This window comes from Rana temporaria, chromosome 9 (genome assembly GCF_905171775.1).
Source record: "Rana temporaria chromosome 9, aRanTem1.1, whole genome shotgun sequence".
In the NCBI taxonomy this organism is placed as follows: Eukaryota; Metazoa; Chordata; class Amphibia; order Anura; family Ranidae; genus Rana; species Rana temporaria.
The window spans coordinates 29518792-29538332 of NC_053497.1; the positions used below are offsets into that span (position 1 = coordinate 29518792).

Consider the following 19541-nt stretch of genomic DNA (forward strand, 5'->3'; position numbering starts at 1 on the left):
CGCTATTTACATACTGTATGAATGCTCCCGTTATTTACATATGAATGCTCCCGTTATTTACTTATGAATGACGGTTCTTTACATGTAAACACAGGGTCTACAGGTGAGTCATCTGTACACAACAATAGGGCAGCGCTGGGCAGCATTAGTAGCAGCACTTCACACTGAGATATCAGGACACAGCACAGGACTAAAATTTCAAGGGACAAGGGAATTTAAACTGGGATAGTTGGCAAGTATGAGGCAGCTGCTTTGGGCCCCACAACAATGACTGGGCCCCACAACAATGACAGGGCCCAGGGCAGCTTACCCTTTTGCCCTGCCTTAAAGATAGCCATGTCTGCTATATGAGGGGTAACCTTACGTCGGTCCGCCGTATGCCATGTTAAGTATGGCTGTCGGGACAGCGTCGGGTTTTTCCGTTGTTTACGTTGTTTACGTAACTTGACGCGAATAGGGCTGTGCGTTAATTACGTTCACGTCGAAACCAATGTATTTGCGGCGTACTACAGAGCATGCACACTGGGCTACGTTTAAGGCCGGCGCATGCGCAGTTCGTTCGGCACGGGGCGCGCTTAATTTTAATAATTTAAATACAAGCCGCCCCCTTTGAATTACGCGGGGATACGCCGGGCCATTTACACCACGCCAATTACGGAGCAAGTGCTTTGAGAATACGGCACTTGCTCCACTAAGTTGCGGCGGCGTGGTGTAAATAGCTTACGCTACACTACGCCGGAATCTACGTGAATCTGGCCCATAGTGCCTGTGTGCCCAAGACTTAGCTTTAAATAACATTTGAGGTCCGTGGAACTATGTGGCCACACAAATGGTTTTTGAGTTTTGGCCTACAAGTGGGAAGCTCATCGGTCAGTCTAACCCCACATCTGATGAACTGGTGAGCAATCTAGGTAATCAGGAGGAAAGCACTATGCTATTTTATAATTACCTGTGTGACCAAAATTTACCTTTAAAAACACAGGCCCGGATTCAGATACATTGGTGTATCTATTGGCGGGCGTAACGTATCTCAGATACGTTACGCCGCCGTAAATTAGGGCGCAAGTTCCGTATTCAGAAAGAACTTGCGCCCTAAGTTACGGCGGCGTAACGTATGTGGTCCAGCGTAAGCCCGCCTAATTCAAATGTGGATGATGTGGGCGTGTTTTATTTAAATTTCATGTGACCTTGCGTATTTGAAGTTTTTTACGAACGGCACATGCGCCGTTCGTGAAAGACTCCCAGTGCACATGCTTGAAATTACGCCGCAAATCGTCATTGCTTTAGACGTGAACGTAACTAACGACTTACGCAAACGACGTAAAATTTTCAAAATTTGACGCGGGAACGACGTCCATACTTAACATAGGATACCCCTCATATAGCAGGGGTAACTTTACACCGAAAAAAGCAGAACGTAAGTGATGTAAAAAAATGCGCCGGGCGGACGTACGTTTCTGAATCGGCGTATCTACCTAATTAGCATATTCCTCGCGGAAATCGACGGAAGCGCCACCTAGCAGCCAGCGTAAATATGCACCTTAGATCCGACGGCGTACTAAGACGTACGCCAGTCGGATCTGGCCCAGCTTCAGGCGTATCTTTGTTTTGTGGATACAAAACAAAGATACGCCGGAGCAACCTAGCAGTTACGCGGCGTATCAATAGATACGCCAGTGTAACTGCTTCTTGGACCTGGCCCACAATGTTCAAGGTCTGTGGCCACTAAAAACTGTTATCATGGGGCAGCATATTAAACTCTGGCTCTAGTAATCTCTGGGCTAGATTCAGGTACAATTGCGCTTTTTTTACGGAGGCGTTTTTGCCCTGCGCCCCCGCAAATTTACTGCGCTGCCCTTGATTCACGGAGCAGTAGCTCCGTAAATTGCGTGGGCGCGCCGTCAAAATGCCCGGCGTAAGCGCGCGCAATTTAAATGATCCCGTAGGGGGCGGGAATCATTTAAATTAGGCGCGTTCCCGCGCCGATCGTAGAGCGCATGCTCCGTCGGGAAACTTTCCCGACGTGCATTGCGGCAAATGACGTCGCAAGGACGTCATTTGCTTCAAAGTGAACGTGAATGGCGTCCATCGCCATTCACGAATCACTTACGCAAACTACGTAAATTTGAAATTTCGCAACGCGGCAACGACGGGTATACGTAACATTGGCTGCCCCTGCTAATAGCAGGGGCAGCCTTACGCGAAAAACGCCGTACGGAAACGACGTAAACTGCGTACGCAGGGCTTGCGTAACATTGTGAATCGGCGTTAGTATGCAATTTGCATACTATACGCTGAGCACAGCGGGAACGCCACCTAGCGGCCATCGCAAGAATGCAGCCTAAGATATGCGGGCATAAGAGCCTTATGCCACGCATATCTTAGGCTGCAGTCGGCGTAACGAGGTTCCTGAATCAGGAGCATTCGTTACGCCGGGGCAAGTAAGCAATTGCGCTGTGTAACTATGGTTACACAGGCGCAATTGCTTCTTGAATCCAGGCCAATATTTCTAACATCTGGGAGAAGTTGGACTTTAACTAGCAGTTTGTGATAGAGAAACGTTTTCTGGCAGGATCCCAATAATCCTGCCGTCCATGTATTTTGGCCCTAATTCTACAGCTACAAAGAAGAAATATTTTCTTCACGGATAAGTTGCGTATCCAAACCACGCAGCCTGGCTGCGGCTCCCGTAGACGTGGCGTTGTACAGACTCACCTTGTTTTGTGCATGGCTCGAGCTTGCAGCCGTCTCTTTATGTTCTGTCCCTCTTGCTCACTAAGCTGTTACTTCCCTCTACGCCTCTTCTTCCGTTCACTCTCTTCCTCTTTTCTTCCTCTCTTCCTCTGTTTGCTTCTCTTTTGCCCCAGTAACCGGCGGCCTCCCCCTCCCAACTTTTGTAGTCAAGACTTAAAAGTGAAGGTTTTTTTTATCTGATGTAACTGCATGGGACTGGGAGACATGAACGCTTCTCTCCTCTCTGAAAACAATCCTTCTGCTCCAGAGCTCGGATTTTGTGGCATGGTTCCAGCTTTTAGAGATTTGTCATTGGAATCTCAGAAATTCCTTCAAATTCCAAATTAGTCAAGATCAGAATTGTAGACACAGAAGTGAGATGCACCGTAGCCATCAGTGGCGGCCTGTAATGCAGGGCGCAGGGGCGACGCCCCCCTATCTATGCGTCCAGCTCCCTAATCGATATGCGGGGGACGCATGGATTTTTTTAGGTGTGTGATTAGAGCCAGAGGCTCTAATAGGCTCAGTTGCGGCAGGTGCTCAAAATTTTTGGGGGGGCGCAAGCGAAAAAGAAAAAAATTGCAGCCTCACTGTGCCCATCAAATGCAGCCACTGTGCCATCAATTGTCACCACTGTGCCATGCCATCAAACGCAGCCACTGTGCCATGCCATCAAATGCAGTCACTGTGCCATGCCATCAAACGCAGCCACTGTGCCATCAATTCGCACCACTGTGCCATGGCAACAAACGCAGCCACTGTGCCATGCCATCAAATGCAGCCACTGAGCCATGCCATCAAACGCAGCCACTGAGCCATGCCATCAAACGCAGCCACTGAGCCATGCCATCAAACGCAGCCACTGAGCCATGCCATCAAACGCAGCCACTGAGCCATGCCATCAAACGTAGCCACTGTGCCATGCCATCAAACGCAGCCACTGTGCCATGAATTCGCATCGCTGTGCCATGCCATCAAACGCAGCCACTGTGCCATCAAATTGTCACCACTGTACCATGAAATCAAACGCAGCCACTGTGCCATGCCATCAAACGTAGCCACTGTGCCATGCCATCAAATGCAGCCACTGTGCCATGAATTCGCATCGCTGTGCCATGCCATCAAACCAGCCACTGTGCCATCAAATTGTCACCACTGTACCATGAAATCAAACGCAGCCACTGTGCCATGCCATCAAACGCAGCCACTGTGCCATGCCATCAAACACAGCTGCTGTGCCATCAATTGTCGCCACTGTGCCAATTGTCACCACTGTGCCCTTTAATTGTCGCCACTGTGCCCATTGATGTCACTGTGCCCTTTAAGTGTCGCCACTGTGCCAAATTGTCGCCACTGTGCCCATTCGTGCCGCTGTGCCAATTGTCCCCACTGTGCCCATTGTCGCCACTGTGCCCATTCATGCCGCTATGCCAATTGTCCCCACTGTGCCCATTGTCGCCACTGTGCCCATTGATGTCACTGTGCCCTGTAAAATGCCCCTTTCCCCCCCCGCGCCCAGTACTTACCTTTACTGGAGTCAGCCATCCACGTCCCTCGATGTCTTCTCCCGCCCTCGATGACGCTTCAGTCAATCAGGTTACCGATAGCCGGAACCGGTGAACCTGATTGGCTGAGACGCCTGTCAGTCTTATCCAAGGAACGCACCCCCGTATGTTCCCTGGATAAGCTTCCGGTTGCTGAGGGCTGTACTCGGAAAGCCTATCAGAGCCGCTGGCACTTCCGTACAGCCAACCAGCTGCCGTTATTCAGGTGGCCGGTGATCAAGGTCCGGCCATCTGAATAGACCAGCGGCAACCGCGACAATAACATAGATTCATGCAATGCAATGAATCTATGTTATTAGTCAGTGGCAGTGCGGAGCCAGAGGGGGCGGCACTCCAGCGCCCTCTATGGACGAACCGCCAATGAATAGGCTTCAGAAAAGGGTGGGCTCGGGGGCACAGAACACTGTGCCCAGTTGTGTGACCATAGTGACCGACCGGGGGGGAAGCAGTTAACCTGACCGACCCACCAGAGGGGGGGAAACAATGCACCCACAGCCACCCCCCCTCCCAAAAAAAAATACCACTGCCGCCACTGGTAGTCATAACGTTTCCCGTAATACTGACTCGCTCATCATTTCATGCTACAGCTCCATATTACCCGACTTTTAGGGCCCATTTATGGAAGTGTATTTCCCATGTGCATTAAAATGCTTATTGATATCCTTTTACCACTTAACCCCCGGAAGGATATGCCCCCTTCCTGACCAGGCAATTTTTTTTGCGATACGGCGCTGCGTCACTTTAACTGACAATTGCGCGCTCGTGCGATGTTGTACCAAAATAAAAATGTACAGTAAAACCTTGGTTTGAGAGTAACTTGGTTTGAGTGCGTTTTGCAAGACAAGCTAAATGTTTTAATACATTTTGCCTTGATATACAAGCATGCGCGCGGGAGATTTAAATTCGGCAAAGGTCCGGCGGCTGCCGGTCCTTTAGCCGAGGATCCCCGCTGCGCATGCGCCGCTGCAATCAGCGGCGCATTGCGAGGGGAATATCTCCTAAACCGTACAGGTTTAGGAGATATTCTTTATACCTACAGGTAAGCCTTATTATAGGCTTACCTGTAGGTAAAAGTTATAACAACAAGTTTACAACCACTTTAAAAAGGAGAACCAGTGCGGCAATAGCTATTATTGAACATAATTACATAAGAAAACCACAAGTTCTGTCAACAATAATTAAAAAAAAAATGTTTAAAGGTATTTTATTAGTTTTCCAATTAAGAACAAACAATCATCAGACAGGGTACATCATCCAGTCTCAAAAGTTATTAAAACAACAATAAAGACAAAATTGCGTGTATATATATATATATATATATATATATATATATATATATATATATATATATATATATATATATATATATATATATATATATATATAACCAGACAGTATACAAAGAAGAACTGAAAATAGAACATAAACTTAAAGCAGAGGTCCACACAAAAAGTGAACCTCCGCTTTTCGAATCCCTCCCCCCCTCCCCGGTGTCACATTTGGCACCTTTCAGGGGGGAGGGGGTGCAGATACCTGTATAATACAGGTATTTGCACTTACTTCCGGGCATAGACTACAGCGGGAGTAATGCCCCCCCCCCCCCGCTGTCTTCTGGGAAACACACAGGAAACACACAGGTCCCAGAAGACATCGGGGACATGCGCAGTAGGGAACCGGGAAGTAAAGCCGCAATGCTTCACTTCCTGATTCCCTCACCGAGGATGCCAACATCACAGGCACCCTGGACAGGTAAGTGTCCATTTATTAAAAGTCAGCAGCTACAGTATTTGTAGCTGCTGGCTTTTAATAAAAAAAATGTAGGCGGACCTCGGCTTTAAGCAGCTGGTGAGTAAAACAGGTCAAGCGGAGCATAGCATTCTAGGCAACATAGACACAGGGGCGGACTGACCATTCGGGCTCTCAGGCACTGCCCGAGGGCCCATGCCACCAGGGTTGCCAGCCTCAGTAAAACCAGGGACAGTATGTAAAAATCTGTGTTTTTTTACATCTGTCCCTGAAATGTCCCTTAATGCCCCGCCTCTACAGTACCTTCTCAGTGTGTGTATGTGTATTCTGTGTGTATGTATACTGTGTGTGTGTGTGTGTGTGTATGTATACTGTGTGTGTATATATACTGTGTGGCCACATAATCTATTGCCTGGGCCCCTTAATCTCCTATTGCCCGGGGCCCCCATGAGTTGTCAGTCCACCCCTGCATAGACATGCACGTGGACATGAAAAAGCATTAATCACAAAATACATTTTTTCATAACCTCAGAGAATCAGATTCTGATGAAGAAGTAGTTTGGCCCTTGAAACGCACTGGCTGTTTGATGTGCGGTCTTATGAATATTCATTAACCTCTTTGCCACCGCGCCATTGACAAAACACGTCTACAGCGCGGTGGAGTTGTTCTGGGAGGACGTCCTCCCAGAATCCTCCTCTCGCACGCCCGCAGGGGCGCGCTCCCGGAATCATCCATGAGCGCCGGGTCTAGAAGACCCGGCGCATCACGGATCGCGGTAAATTGCCGCTGATATCGGCCGTTTACCACGTGATCGCTCCGTCAAATGACGTCAAATGCAGTCACAGATCCAGCCATCCATCCATCCCTGCACAATACTCTGCAATACCACCAATACTCTGCAATACCCTCCATACTCTGCAATACTCCCAATACTCTGCAATACCCCCAATACTCTGCAATACCACCAATACTCTGCAATACCCTCCATACTCTGCAATACTCCCAATACACTGCAATACCCTCCATACTCTGCAATACCCTCCATACTCTGCAATACCCTCCATACTCTGCAATACCCTCCATACTCTGCAATACCCTCCATACTCTGCAATACTCCCAATACTCTGCAATACCCTCCATACTCTGCAATACCCTCCATACTCTGCAATACCCTCCATACTCTGCAATACCCCCAATACTCTGCAATACCCACCAATACTCTGCAATACCCACCAATACTCTGCAATACCCACCAATACTCTGCAATACCCACCAATACTCTGCAATACCCACCAATACTCTGCAATACCCACCAATACTCTGCAATACCCACCAATACTCTGCAATACCCACCAATACTCTGCAATACCCACCAATACTCTGCAATACCCCCAATACTCTGCAATACCCCCAATACTCTGCAATACCCCCAATACTCTGCAATACCCCCAATACTCTGCAATACCCACCAATACTCTGCAATACCCCCAATACTCTGCAATACCACCAATACTCCCCAATACTCCAATACTCTGCAATACCCCCAATACTCTGCAATTCCCTGCAATACTCCAATACCTTGCAATACGTCGCCTATGGGGATTTTTAAGTAGCAAAGTTCGGCGCCATTCCACGAGCGTGTGCAATTTTGAAGGGTGACATGTTGGGTATCTATTTACTCGGCGTAACTTCATCTTTCATATTATGCAAAAACATTGGGCTAACTTTACTGTTTTGTTTTTTTTAAGCACAAAACATTTTTTTTTTTAAAAACAAGCGTTCAAAAAATTGCTGCGAAAATACTGTGCGAGATAAAAAGTTGTAACGGCCGCCATTGTATTCTTTAGGGTCTTTGCTAAAAAAACATATATAATGTTTTTTATGTAATTTTCAAGCAAATAAATGATGATTTTTCCTTGTAGGAGAGAAATGTCAGAATTGGCCTGGGTGCTCCAGAACGCCTGATGGTGCTCCCTGCATGTTGGGCCTCTGTATGTGGCCACGCTGTGTAAAAGTCTCACACATGTGGTATCGCCATACTCGGGAGGAATAGCAGAATGTGTTTTGGGGTGTAATTTGTGGCATGCATATGCTGTGTGTGAGAAATAACCTGCTAATATGACAGAAACGAGAATTATTTTTTTATTTTTACAGAATTTTCAGTGTTTTTTCTTTTATAGCGCAAAAAATAAAAAACCCAGAGGTGATCAAATACCACCAAAAGAAAGCTCTATTTGTGGGAAAAAAAGGACAAAAATTTCAGATGGGCACAATGTTGTATGACTGAGTAATTGTCATTCAAATTGTGAGAGCACCCAAAGCTGAAAATTGATCTGGTTAGGAAGGGGGTTAAAGTGCCCAGTGGTCAAGTGGTTAAAGTGATTTGGGCTCTTCTACCATTTGGTTCTCTATGTTTATCTATGTTTTGCCCAAAAATGCTTCTGGATATCCATTGGAAGGTTGCCTTGTTCCATGTGAGCCGCCTCACCAGAGTCAGTAAGCTTGCCAGATGATTTTGTTTCTTTTCACTGCTCCCAAGTCCCAGCGCCTCCTGGATCTGTCCCACCTTTGGAGTCTTGGATCCCCCCATTCATCTAATTGCATTCTCCGTAATATCATACAAATGAAACTTCACCATGGAGAGTGGGGCCCCTTTGTGCTCACCGTGACAGGTGTGCACACCCGGGACCTCAAAAGCCACCACAGTCCACAGGAGACATTAGAAGCCGTTTGGTGGCTTAACGCTCCAGCTACCAACTGGAAAACAGGTTTGTGTAGACGGAATCTTTAAGGGCTTTTTGATGCAGAAGTTGTTTTTAACCCTCTTTAACTGTCAGTACCATATGTCTGTACAGCTCATTCAAAGAAGGTATTGTTCCAATTTCTCTCAAGCGAGGTATAATCAAACCCCTCCTAAAGAGACCCAACCTCGACCCCAAAGACCCAAACCATGCCGACCGGTAACAAGCCTTAGCACCATGGAGAAAGCAGTAGTACAACAGCTACAACTCTATTTGGACGCCCACAAACTCCTGGACCCACTACAATCGGGTTTCCACCCAGGCCACGGGACAGAAACAGCCCTTCTCAAAATATGGGCCGATCCTAGGGTCACAGATGCCTGGGTGCAGAAATATTTCTGGCGCCCCCACGTGGGCGTGGTCATGGGTGTGCCCAGCCTATTGCATTAGGGTGTGCCCCCCACAACTCAAACACATGCCTTGTGGGTATGTGTGCTGTGTATATATATATTCAGACACACACACTCTTGTAAAGAGTTTACATCTTATGGCAGAATTGGTCAGAGGGGGAGAGAGAGGGGGTAAAAAGAAAATAAGCGGGTGAGAGAGATGGGGGGTCAGAGAAAGAGAGAGAGGAGGTAAGAGAGGGGTGTGAGAGAGAGAGAGGGGTAAGAGAGAGAGGGTGAGGGGAGGTAAGAAAGAGGGGGGTGAGAAAGAGGGTGAGGGGGAGTAAGAGAGAGGAGAGGGTGAGGGGTGAGAGAGAGAGAGGGGTAAGGGGGTGAGAGAGAGAGGGTGAGGGGGTAAGAGAGAGGGGGTTATGGGGGTGAAAGAGAGAGGGTGAAGGGGGTCAGAGAGAGAGAGAGAGAGACAGGATGGGGTAAGAGAGATATGGATTACCTGAAGATATGGATTAATCTGGGTATGTAGTGCGTGACAGGGCACAGTAGGCCCCCTTTCCCTCAGGTCCCATTCGCCCTGCACACTTCTGTACACTGGATGATACACTGGGTGGCACTAGTGCATGGGGGGATTAGGGTGTGCCCAGGCACACCTGGCACCCCCCTTGCGCACGCCTATGGGCGTGGTTATCTTACTAACTCCTCCCCTTTACACATGTTTCTATGGCTACGACTCAAACACAGAGATGCTCCCCTAAGAAGTATTCATTAGTGTCCCCCATCAGCGTACCCCCCAGCAGGTGTCCCCCATCAGAGCCCCCCCAGCAGGTGTCCCCCATCAGAGCCCCCCCACAGCAGGTGTCCCCCATTAGAGCCCCCCCACAGCAGGTGTGCCCATCAGAGCCCCCCACATCAGGTGTCCCCATAGATCAGTACTTGTCCAATAGATCCCTGTAGCTCGGGCGCGCTGGGAGAAGAAGCACATTACAGGCGGCGGGGCATACGTGGCATCTTTGGTTACTAGGAGGGTGGCACTCAGAGAGCATTTCTGGGAGTGCACGGGATGATTGGCAGCAGCCAACCCAGAAGCCTCTCATCACACCGCCTATGAGAGAAGAGCCGACACACGCAGAGGGGGCGGGGCAGACAGGAGACTGCTCCACGCGCACCGGACAGAATTAATTAGTGGAGCCTAGTAACGGAACGTGTTTTGGTACTAGGCTCCGCTGTGATAACCAGCCCGGATTCTGGGGACAGCAGGAGGTACGCGCTCTTGTCAGTTGCCAGCGGAGAGAGAAAGCGGGATGGGGAACCACAGCACCCGCTACATGCGCTCCGCCTCTGGACACAGACAAGGAGGAGGGAGGGGAGCACTTTGGAGCTTCGGCGCCCCCACCTCTGTGGCACCTGGGTGCGGAGCACCCCGTGCACCCTGCCTAGGATCGGCCCTGATGACGCTCTCGAAGCAGCGGACGAAGGAGAATCGTGTCTCCCGGTGCCGCTGGACTTAAGTGATATGTGGTGGATCACTTTTCAGGGTCATTTGACAAAAAAGATGCCACCTTTTGAACCTGAACATGATGACCCACGCAGTCGCAGGGTGGTTGCGGCATGACCCTATTTGCTTAAATGGGTCACATTTGGTGGCAGTACACCCTGCAGAATATGATATATAGCATTTTATTTTTAGCTGTGGCTGGGAAGACCAGCATTGCAGTCTTGGCATTTGGGCAGCTCTATATGACTGCATGTCCTTGGTTAGGTGGGCAGTAAAACCACCATCTGCTTTTACCATGCCCCCCCATGCTGCATATCTGAACGAGCCCCTAAAAGGTATGTAAAGACACAGGCCCAGATTCTCGTAGATGGGCGTAAAACTCCGCGGGCGTAACGTATCTCATTTACGTTACGCCGCCGCAAGTTTTACTGGCAAGTGCTTTATTCACAAAGAACTTGCCTGTAAAGTTGCGGCGGCGTAGCGTAAATCACCCGGGGCAAGCCCGCCTAATTCAAATTAGCTGGGTAGGGGGTGTGGAGCATTTAAATTAAGCACGTTCCCGCGCCGAACGTACTGCGCATGCACCATCCGAAAAATATCCCAGGGTGCATTGCTCCAAATGACGCCGCAAGGACGTCATTGGTTTTGACGTTAACGTAAATTGCGTCCAGCCCCATTCACGGACGACTTACGCAAACAACGTAAATTTACAAATTTCGACGCGGGAACGACGGCCATACTTAACATTGGTTGCCCCTCATATAGCAGGGGCAACTTTACGCCGCGCAAACCTAACGTAAACGTCGTAACTTCACTGCGTCGACTGCCCGTACGTTCGGGAATTCACGCATCTAGCTAATTTGCATACTCGACTGGGAAAACGACGGAGGCGACACCTAGCGGCCAAAAAAAAAATTACATTTAAGATCCGACAGCGTAAGAGCCTTACGCCTGTCGGATCTAATGGATATATATGCGTAACTGATTCTAAGAATCAGTCGCATAGATACGACGGCCCAGATTAGGACTTACAACGGCGTACATTGCGTTGCGCCGTCGTAAGCTCTTTGAGAATCTGGGCCACACTATTTGGCATAGAGAGAGAGATGCTTGTTTTTATTTGTGCCAAATAATAGTTTAATTCAAAGGGTTTGGAATGAAGAATGTGCCTGGAGCAGCAATTTTACAAAACAATCCCAGGGGCAGCTTTTCACACAAACAGTCTCACAATCTACACCAAATAAATAACAGGACAGAACATGGGTTCATCTATATATGGCACAATAGAGGAAGTGCAATAATGTGCTAAAAGGATGAAGATTCGAGGCAGTTACCCATCCCACTATGCCCCAAAATAACCTATATCTATTGCTACGTCAGAGTTCCTTTGACCATAGTTTGCTTACTATAGAGACTTCCTTATTGTCAGCTCCATCTAGTGGCATAATGTGGTAATTTCCTGATTAAGGTATAGCAGGAAAAATACTGCATTATGGCCACTAGATGGAGCTGACGGTCAAGGGAAATCTATGTATTGTGCAAAATACAGTTAGAATTTGCGAGAGCTGGGAGAATGTTTGGGACGTTCTTACAGAAAACGATTTGTTATAAATAAATCTTTTCAATGAGAATTCAAGGCAGTTACCCATCCTACTATGCCCCAAATAAACTATATCTACTGCTACTCTACTGGGACCATTCCTTCCAATGACACCAACAATGAGGCCCAATAATACCAATGATGAGGGACCATTCCTTCCAATGACACCAACAATGAGGCCCGATGATACCAATGATGGGGGACCATTCCTTCCAATGACACCAACAATGAGGCCCGATGATACCAATGATGAGGGACCATTCCTTCCAATGACACCAACAATGAGGCCCAATAATACCAATGATGGGGGACCATTCCTTCCAACGACACCAACAATGAGGCCCAATAATACCAATGATGAGGGACCATTCCTTCCAATGACACCAACAATGAGGCCTGATGATACCAATGATGGGGGACCATTCCTTCCAATGACACCAACAATGAGGCCCGATGATACCAATGATGAGGGACCATTCCTTCCAATGACACCAACAATGAGGCCCAATAATACCAATGATGGGGGACCATTCCTTCCAACGACACCAACAATGAGGCCCAATAATACCAATGATGGGGGACCATTCCTTCCAATGACACCAACAATGAGGCCCGATGATACCAATGATGGGGGACTATTCCTTCCAATGACACCAACAATGAGGCCCGATGATACCAATGATGGGGGACCATTCCTAACAACGACACCAACAATGAGGCCCGATGATACCAATGATGGGGGACCATTCCTTCAAATGACACCAACAATGAGGCCCAATAATACCAATGATGGGGGACCCATCATTCCAATGACACCAACAATGAGGCCCAATAATACCAATGATGGGGGACCATTCCTTCCAATGACACCAACAATGAGGCCCAATAATACCAATGATGGGGGACCATTCCTTCCAGTGACACCAACAATGAGGCCCAATAATACCAATGATGGGGGACCATTCCTTACAACGACACCAACAATGAGGCCCAATAATACCAATGATGGGGGACCATTCCTTCCAATGACACCAACAATGAGGCCCAATAATACCAATGATGGGGGACCATTCCTTCCAATGACACCAACAATGTGGCCCAATAATACCAATGATGGGGGACTATTCCTTCCAATGACACCAACAATGAGGCCCGATGATACCAATGATGAGGGACCATTCCTTCCAATGACACCAACAATGAGGCCCGATGATACCAATGATGGGGGACCATTCCTTCCAATGACACCAACAATGAGGCCCAATAATACCAATGATGGGGGACCATTCCTTCCAATGACGCCAACAATGAGGCCAAATAATACCGATGACGGGGGACTATTCCTTCCAATGACACCAACAATGAGGCCCAATAATACCAATGATGAGGGACCATTCCTTCCAATGACACCAACAATGAGGCCCAATAATACCAATGATGGGGGACCATTCCTTCCAATGACACCAACAATGAGGCCCAATAATACCAATGATGGGGGACCATTCCTTCCAATGACACCAACAATGAGGCCCAATAATACCAATGATGGGGGGCCATTCCTTCCAATGACACCAACAATGAGGCCCAATAATACCAATGATGGGGGACTATTCCTTCCAGTGCCATCAACATAGAGACCCAATAATTCCAATGATGGGGGACCATTCCTTCCAATGACACCAACAATGAGGCCCAATAATACCAATGATGGGGGGCCATTCCTTCCAATGACACCAACAATGAGGCCCAATAATACCAATGATGGGGGACCATTCCTTCCAATGACGCCAACAATGAGGCCAAATAATACCGATGACGGGGGACTATTCCTTCCAATGACACCAACAATGAGGCCCAATAATACCAATGATGAGGGACCATTCCTTCCAATGACACCAACAATGAGGCCCAATAATACCAATGATGGGGGACCATTCCTTCCAATGACACCAACAATGAGGCCCAATAATACCAATGATGGGGGACCATTCCTTCCAATGACACCAACAATGAGGCCCAATAATACCAATGATGGGGGGCCATTCCTTCCAATGACACCAACAATGAGGCCCAATAATACCAATGATGGGGGACTATTCCTTCCAGTGCCATCAACATAGAGACCCAATAATTCCAATGATGGGGGACCATTCCTTCCAATGACACCAACAATGAGGCCCAATAATACCAATGATGGGGGGCCATTCCTTCCAATGACACCAACAATGGGGCCCGATGATACCAATGATGAGGGACCATTCCTAACAATGACACCAACAATGAGGCCCAATAATACCAATGATGGGGGACCATTCCTTCCAATGACACCAACAATGAGGCCCAATAATACCAATGATGGGGGACCATTCCTTCCAATGACACCAACAATGAGGCCCAATAATACCAATGATGGGGGACCATTCCTTCCAATGACACCAACAATGAGGCCCAATAATACCAATGATGGGGGACCATTCCTTCCAATGACACCAACAATGAGGCCCAATGATACCAATGATGGGGGACCATTCCTTCCAATGACACCAACAATGTGGCCCAATAATACCAATGATGGGGGACCATTCCTTCCAATGACACCAACAATGTGGCCCAATAATACCAATGATGGGGGACCATTCCTTCCAATGACACCAACAATGAGGCCCAATAATACCAATGATGGGGGACCATTCCTTCCAATGACACCAACAATGAGGCCCAATAATACCAATGATGGGGGACCATTCCTTCCAATGACACCAACAATGAGGCCCAATAATACCAATGATGGGGGACCATTCCTCCCAATGACACCAATGATGGGGCACAGTTCCTCCCAATGATACAAAAGATCAGGCACTATTCCTCCCACTGACACCAACAATGGGGCATTGTTTACTCCAACTGATGCTGGGAAAATTTCTACTCGTGATCCACAGTCCGGCCCCCCTAAAGTCTGAAGGACAATAAACTGGCCCTTTGTTTAGAAAGTTTGGAGACCTCTGCTATAGAGACTTCCTTACTGTCAGCTCCATCTCGTGGCATAATGTTGTATTTTCCTGACTGAGGTGTAGCAGGAAAAAATACTGCATTATGGCCACTAGATGGCGCTGACGGTCAATGGAAAAAGCAATGTCTTATGCAAAATACAGTTAGAATTTGCGAGGGCTGTGAGAAAGTTTGGGACGTTCTTACAGAAAACATTTTGTTTGAGGTGTATGAAACCCCGAACAATAAATAAAAAATAAATAACAATGATCTTCACTTATTTGTTCCCTTTTGGTCCAGGTAAATATATTGTACCATTGGAAGTGTTTTGTTATATCAGTTTTTTTAAGTGCAAAAAATACCAGAAGTTCTGAGCTGTCCTTGTCCTGTGATCTCTGCCTGTGTTATCTCATGGAGTCTATTTATGGATTGAATCTTAAGCGGTTCAGCGGGGACAGGTTGAGATTTGATCCATCTATGGGTAGGCTGGTACTGAATCGATCCATCAATCGACTTCAGTACAACCAGCCTGTCAGATTTTTTGCATGTTATTACTGCTGATGGCTATATTAATTGTATGCTGCTGGCAGGGAAGGCACCCCGCTGGCAGAATACAATAGCGCTGTGGGAGGGATTCCCCCATCAATGCTAACTGTGTTGATGGGGGATTCAAAAGATTGCACCTGCAATGCACTGATCATAACTAAAATGAGCAGGAGGAATAGAGTGCAGGAGCCTATGCATTGCGCACACAATGCACTGATTATATTTGAAATGGGTAGGAGGAGCAGGAGCAGGAAGAATAGTGTGCAGGAGCCTATAATAGTGTGCAGGAGCCTATGCATTGCACACAAAATGCACTGATTATATTTGAAATCAGCAGGAGGAGCAGGAAGAATAGTGTGCAGGAGCTTATGCATTGCACCTACAATGCACTGATCATAATTGAAATCAGCAGGAGGAGCAGGAAGAATAGTGTGCAGGAGCTTATGCATTGCACCTACAATGCACTGATCATCATCGAAATGAGCAGGAGGAGTAGGAAGAATAGTGCGCAGGAGCCTATGCATTGCCCTCACAATGCACTGATTATAATTGAAATGAGCAGGAGCAGGACGAATAGTGTGCAGGAGCCTATGCATTGCACCTACAATGCACTGATCATAACTGAAATGAGCAGGAGGAGCAGAAGCAGGAAGAGTAGTGCGCAGAAGCCTATGCATTGCACCTACAATGCACTGATTATAATTAAAATCAGCAGGAGGAGCAGGAGCAGAAGGAATAGTGCACAGGAGCCTATGCATTGCACCTACAATGCACTGATCATAACTGAAATGAGCAGGAGGAGCAGAAGCAGGAAGAGTAGTGCGCAGAAGCCTATGCATTGCACCTACAATGCACTGATTATAATTAAAATCAGCAGGAGGAGCAGGAGCAGAAGGAATAGTGCACAGGAGCCTATGCATTGCACCTACAATGCACTGATCATAACTGAAATGAGCAGGAGGAGCAGGATGAATATTGTGCAGAAGCCTATGCATTGCCCTCACAATGCACTGATTATAATTAAAATGAGCAGGGAGAGCAGGAGCAGGAAGAATCGTGCGCAGGAGCCTATGCATTTCACCTACAATGCACTGATCATAACTGAAATGAGCAGGAGGAATAGTGTGCAGGAGCCTATGCATTTCACCTACAATGCACTGATCATAACTGAAATGAGCAGGAGGAGCAGAAGCAGGAAGAATAGTGTGCAGGAGCCTATGCATTGCACCTACAATGCACTGATCATAACTGAAATGAGCAGGAGGAGCAGAAGCAGGAAGAATAGTGTGCAGGAGCCTATGCATTGCACCTACAATGCACTGATCATAACTGAAATGAGCAGGAGGAGCAGAAGCAGGAAGAATAGTGTGCAGGAGCCTTTGCATTGCACCTACAATGCACTGATCATAATTTAAATTCTCTGCAGGCTTCAACGCAAAAAAAATAACCAATGCATGTTTTCTTTTTTGCAACCTGTGCGCATTTATCCATGTTTTTGCTTTGAAGCCTGCAGAGCATTGCAACCAGGATCAGTGCAATGTGGGTGAAAAGCACAGGCTTATAATTGAGCACATTGATGTAATTTTCTCATTAAAGGGATAAAACATGGGGTAATGCGCGTGCATTGCGGTGATATGCTGTTTTTTGGGGATTTTTCGCCTCGACATACACAATACGGTGAACTATGGTGGCTGCCATCGCCTCTTTTGAAAATTCAATCGCCTGGCTGTAATGCTGATCCCCCCTCACGACTTCATTATCTGGACAGAAAAAAGTTTGCAGATCAGCAAATAGTTGCGTTATCTTCCGCAATACTTACAGCATCCTAACCTTTCGGCGGTGGGGTCCTCGCTCGGTCTCCTCGCACGCTCTGCGCTCTCTCTCTCCCCCGCTGTGGTTGTGCGGTCTCTGAGACTTACGGGGTCCCCTCCGTCTCTCGCAGCCGCTGAGCTTGCTGGCTCAGGCTGTGTCTGAGGCTGCGAGGGGGTTTTTGTCGCTCTTCTCCTATACAAAGAGTCAGCCACTTCCTGTGCAGTCTGCGCTCGGCACTACACAATAGGTGTGTGTATGTTTCTGTGTGTTCACATTGCAGCCCCGGCCTCATGACACACACACAATGGCACGTCATTTCTTTATTTATTTTTTTTGGTCAAAGTTGACAGCACTATTTGGCAGGCGCGTCAATATATTCATCGCTCTATGTCTACATTTCAGGATGATAGATGTGTATTCATTTAGGGCCAGATTCACATATAATTGCGGCGGCGTAACGTATGTCATTTACGTTACTCCGCCACAAGTTTTCAGCGCAAGTGCTTGATTCACAAAGCACTTGCCTGTAAACTTGCGGCGGCGTAGCGTAAAGCCGTCCGGCGCAAGCCCGCCTAATTCAAATGGGGCATGCATCATTTAAATTAGGCGCGTTCCCGCGCCGAACGTACTGCGCATGCTCCGTTTTGTAATCTCCCGCCGTGCTTTGCGGGAAATGACGTCGCACCAACGTAATTTTTTGAACGGCGACGTGCGTTACGTCCTTTCCTATTCCCAGACGACTTACGCAAAAAAAAAAAAAAATTCAAAATTCGACGCGGGAACGACGGCCATACTTTAACATGGCTGGTCTAAATATAAGCCATGAAATAGCAGTTGCAACTTTACGACGGGAAAAGCCGACTAGCAACGACGTAAGAGAATGCGACAAGCGCGTGTACCTTCGTGGATCGCCAGAAAACAGCTAATTAGCATACCCGACGCGGAAAACGACGCAAACTCCACCCAGCGGGCGCCAAAGTATTGCATCCTAAGATCAGAAGGCGTACGCCTGTCGGATTTTAGCCAAATGCTGTTGTATCTTTGTTTGAGAATTCAAAATAAAGATACGACGCGGCAAATTTGAAAGTACGCCGGAGTATCAGCAGATACTCCGGCATACTTTTTCTGTGAATCTGGCCCTTAGAGCTTAAAGTCATTGTAAAGGAACCGTTTAAAAAAAAAAACATGTTATACTTACCTGCTCTGTGCATAGAGCAGCCCCGATCCTCCTCTTCTTGGGTCCCCCACTGGCACTCCCCCCCCCCTGCCGAAGCAGCTTGCTATGGGGGCACTCATGCATGCTTGTTTCCAAGCATGGCTTGGCCCCGCCCCCACTTTCTCCTCGCTGGCTGTGATTGACAGCAGCTACAGCCATTGGCTCTTGCTGCTGTGTCTGAGCCAACAAGGAGGTTGAGAACCGAGAGAGCAGGGCCGATCCTAGGCAGGGTGCACAGGCTGATCGCCGCCATTAGTAGTAAGAAAATAATAATTCATAAAAATGCAATAAAACTATCCCCTATTTTGTAAACAATATACATTTTTCGCGAATATACGATATACGCTTATTGCGATTTTTTTTACCAAAAATATGTAGAAGAATACGTATCGGCCTAAACTGAGGGGAAAAAAATATATATATTTTTGGGGGATATTTATTACAGCAAAAAGTAAAAAATATAGAATTTTTTTCAAAATTGTCGCTCTATTTTTGTTTATAGCGGAAAAAATAAAAAACGCAGAGGTGATCAAATACCACCAAAAGAAAGCTCTATTTGTGGGAGAAAAGGATGTCAATTTTGTTTGGGAGCCACGTCGCACGACCGCGCAATTGTCTGTTAAAGCGACGCAGTGCCGAATCGCAAAACCTGGCCAGGTCCTTTACCTGCCTAAAGGTCCGGGTCTTAAGTGGTTAA

The 19541-nt window shown here is 47.4% G+C and overlaps 1 protein-coding gene across 2 annotated transcripts in view; it reads right to left on the bottom strand.

Moving 5' to 3' along the window:
• Positions 1-17852, bottom strand: part of GPSM3 (G protein signaling modulator 3) — a 62115-nt gene extending 44263 nt beyond the window's left edge. Inside the window, exon 1 of one of the 2 annotated variants that reach the window (XM_040323035.1) lies at positions 17636-17852. The gene's annotated coding sequence lies outside the window, so the exon portion shown is untranslated. Of the gene's footprint in view, positions 1-2715; positions 3003-17635 lie in introns of those variants that run through there. The other variant, XM_040323034.1, reaches the window with a different exon arrangement.
• Between the last annotated feature and the right edge of the window lie 1689 nt (positions 17853-19541).